This window comes from Triticum aestivum, chromosome 1A (genome assembly GCF_018294505.1).
Source record: "Triticum aestivum cultivar Chinese Spring chromosome 1A, IWGSC CS RefSeq v2.1, whole genome shotgun sequence".
In the NCBI taxonomy this organism is placed as follows: Eukaryota; Viridiplantae; Streptophyta; class Magnoliopsida; order Poales; family Poaceae; genus Triticum; species Triticum aestivum.
In genome coordinates this window covers 419,743,569-419,747,742 of record NC_057794.1, presented here as the reverse complement: position 1 = coordinate 419,747,742, position 4,174 = coordinate 419,743,569, and positions in this window count along the sequence as shown.

The following is a 4,174-nucleotide window of genomic DNA, read 5'->3' as shown; positions in this document are numbered from 1 at the left end:
GAGATTTCAAATGGACTACCACATAAGGATGTATATAGACACATTTTAGAGTGTAGATTCACTCATTTTGTTTCGTATGTAGTCACTTGTTGAAATCTCTAAAAAGACAAATATTTAGGAATGGTGGGAGTATGATATAGAAACCAAACAGGTGGCATTCACACAAAGCAAATCTAAACTAAGCTAATGACATATAAGATGTATAATGTAAGCAATGCAAGGCGCCATATGCATGATATGACCAACATCAGCATGCCAGGTTAGAGCAAACACGTCAGGTGGTAAACAGGCGTGGTCGGCTCCTTCTGAATCTCCATCTGAACAGTTATCTTCCTCTAGAATACAATCTGGAAATGCAAGAGGGGGGCACTTCGCCCACCATGGAGCGGCGTATGCATGGCATTATATTCGCATGCAATAGTCTTCTCTTTTTCTCTACATGTTCAGTATGATTGTGTACAATATCTGACATGCATAATACAAAAATAGTTAGATTTTGTAAGGCCTAAGGGGTGCATGCAAAAATCAAGACTGATGGTAGCAAACGAGTGGATGGATCCAAAACTAATGATATCAGGTAGATTATAGCTTCAGTTTAAAAAGATAGAGAGTGGATCATCTATTGTTTGTTGCCCACCCAACATGAACCACATAGAAGACCTAGATGAACCAGATAGTAGACAGATACTATTCATTGCTAGCTCGATATGAGACCCATGGGCAATTCAAAACTCAAGATTGAACGATAAAGTAGCAGGTAATAATAACCGATGTATAACGTAAGCAAACACGAAAGACTGCGACATCTCTTCCGGAACTGTGTAGCCCTCAGGTTCATCTACTCAGTAGATGATGGTAATGCAGTTGGCGTGGTTGCCGGCAACGGGGAAGATGACCTGAGGCGGAGAAAGGAAGTCTACAGGGGGGATCTCTGCTGCAGTGAACGCTTCTGTCGATGGTGCACCTCAGGTGGGGTGGATGACGGCACGGCAGGAGCAGGACATAACACACAGAGTTTTCTTTGACGCCTATCTGAAAATGAAGTAAACCTGTAAGGGCTCCTTAGAATTGGAGGATTCTATAAATGCAGGGACAGGAAAAACACAGGAATAGGATAGGAATGCACGTGCAAAACAGAGCATTTGGAAACATAGGATTTCAGTCAACCTAGGTGTTTGGCTCACATGAATTGGAAGAACAGAGGAATGGAGAAACAAAGTGATGTGACGAGTGTACAACCTCTTTGGCATAGCCTTGTGGACCTCAGCATCATTGGGTTGGACGTGGAGGATGGTGATGATGCTGGTGTGACTGTCAGAGGCGGGGAAGAAGATCTGAGGCCTCTGGAAACGGCGCCGAGGGTAATGCTCCGCTGTGATGGATGGTTCCGTCGTTGGAGCAGCTCCGCTAAGGTGTACGGCGACAAGGCTAAAGCATGACAAGACAAACAACATTAATCTGAAGTGGGACCCTAATATCATCTGCAATAGATGATGTAAAATACATCACCAAAAAGTGCTAGATGTAAAATGCATCAGCCGCGCCACGGCTGCTCCGACAGATGTTGTAAGTACTGTTCACTCTGAACTTAATTGAAGAAAATGAACTTCACAGTAGAAACTGAATTTTATTGTCGAAAATGATTGAACTAGTAACAGAGCATTGCAATAGATGTTTAGGGCGTTCGAGCACTAGTAGCAGAGAAGCAGTGATCTAAATCAGCAGATGCTCGAGCAGGGAACGCACTAGCAGAGAGCAAGTCATGCAGTAGCACCATGAGTGAGTGCTAAAGTAGCAACTCCTGTAGCTGCCGGAGGTCATGCAGCAGCAGCAGCAGCGCAAGCGAGAGCAAGAGCAGAGCAGTAGCACAAACGAAAGCAGGAGCAGTGCAGCAGCACGACCGACAACAAGAATAGAGCCGCAACGCGAGCGAGAGCCGGAGCAGCTGCAACTAGTGCCGTTGTGGAAGTCGCCGCCGAGGAAGCAATGACATGGGGGAGAGACACCGTGGATGATGTGGCCAGTGACGACGCCGTCGATAGAGACACGCCATGTCTGCTCGGTATCGAGCACCGGCAGCCCCATGAGATCGAATAAAATATAAAATGCAGTGGTGAGTGCAGAACCTCCTTGGTGGCGCCGAGTTGGCCTCGGCTTCATTGGAGGAATAGGTGAGGGTGTTGCGGTTCTGGTGGGGCAGGTCAGGACAGCGCTGTGGGGATTGAGGTGGCGCGATAGAGGAGGCGAACGTCGGGGCAGCTCCTTGGAGGTGGAGGACAGGGCGGCTGATCCGGCGGGACGATGAGATCGACAACGGATCCTCATCCAGTGCGGTGGACGACGTAGTCGGGGAAGAGTCTCCGGCTGGGCGGCGGTCGGGAGGCCGGCGGAGGAGCGTGGGGTTTCACGGGTTTTGGCGGTCTCGGTGTACGAATGGGGGGGAGCGAAGGGGGAGGGTGAGTCAAGCTTAGGGACGCGCTTGTCCAAAATGTAGGGTAAGTTACCAGCATACCCCCACCGGTTTTGACACCACGACGTGGAACTTCATTTTCGGTTGAGGGGTAAAAGGGGGATTTCGCGTGTCTGGGCTGCGGGAGCGATTTCGGATGAGGAGGGAGTTCTCGCGTGCGTCCAAATTTCGGGATAACAAGGCGCGGCGCGGGTTGAAGAAGCGGGAGTTTCAAAGCAGGTGAGACAAAAGATACTCGAGCTTGAAAATTTCAGGATAACAAGGTGCGGATTCCTTGTTCGGCAGAACAAACTTAATGTGTAAAAAAACAATTCATACAAGACAAAAGAGAGTCATGTTCCCTTTTACTATATTGCTATAGATGCCATTGAAAAAACTACAAGGAAAATTTAAAACAAATCGGGAGAACAAGATTACCCTGCACAGTACCAAATCGATTCGCACTTCCCTCAACAACAACAAAAAACAAATCAATTCCCACCAAAGAAAGAGTAATGTCCCTTTTTATATGATTACAGATGCCATGATCTGGAATTTCAATTTTTGAATCCACGTTATGTTGAATTTGAATATATCGTTAGGTGACCTTGCGGTTTATAATTGATGTAGTCGTACATTTTGATCTTCCATCATATATGAACATTTTACTCCACCATGTGAACATATATATTGTCATCTACCATATGGACTAAATTTGAATCAATTTTCCTTACTTGAATACGATTGTTGTCAAGTTATAAAATAATTTAAATATTATCTTGATAACAAAAAACATACATATAGCAGTAATCATATTTCACTATGAACTACATGTACCATACGGTCTCCAATTCAAATATTTGTATCCATTGTATGTTGAATTCAAATCATAGTACATTATTGGTCTAGGTAGCGAGATGTTTGGGATAATCTAAACCCTGTTTTCATACATATAATTTTTGGCTGAATTGGGACAAGTTTTGGTATAAGCCTCTTGCAAAACCGGAGATTCTCTCAACAAGCCTCGTAGTTCCGAGAGGGAACGTGTCACCTTTGTGTGCGAAACGATATACGCTGCCTCCCCCCTGATTTTATTTATAGAGGCAACATAGAACTATATGAGTGCCCTGTTAAATTTTGGAATTATTTCGGGTTCATTTGGCCTTTTTATACATTAATTGAGTTTCTGGACTTTTAATGTGCATAATCTAAATATGAATTGCATGCACATGCTCCGGTGCACCAAAGTGGGTTGAAAAATCACATGTGTGTCCCTGGTTGAATTTCTAGGTCCCATGGAAGAAATGAGAATGAAATTCAAACATCTAGGCGTCATGACTCGGCCGAGAACATCGAGAAACTTTTATTTTAAATTCATGTAAATCAAACTCGCCTGGAAACCATGAAACTTGGCATGGTATCATGTCATGGCATTAACATGTTGTGGTAAAAAATTCGGCTGATCTAGAAGCTCGTGGTTCTAAGAGGGAACGTGCCACCTTTGAGTGTGAAACGATATACGCTGCCCCCCTTGAGTTTCTTAACAAAGGCAACATAGAACTACATTAGTACCCTGTTAAATTTTGGAATTATTCCGGGTTCATTTGTCATTTTTATACATTAATTGAGTTTCTGGTCATTTAATGTGCATAAGTCAAATTTGAACTACAAGCACATGCTCTCGTGCACCAAAATTGGTTGAAAAATCACATTTGTGTCCTCGGG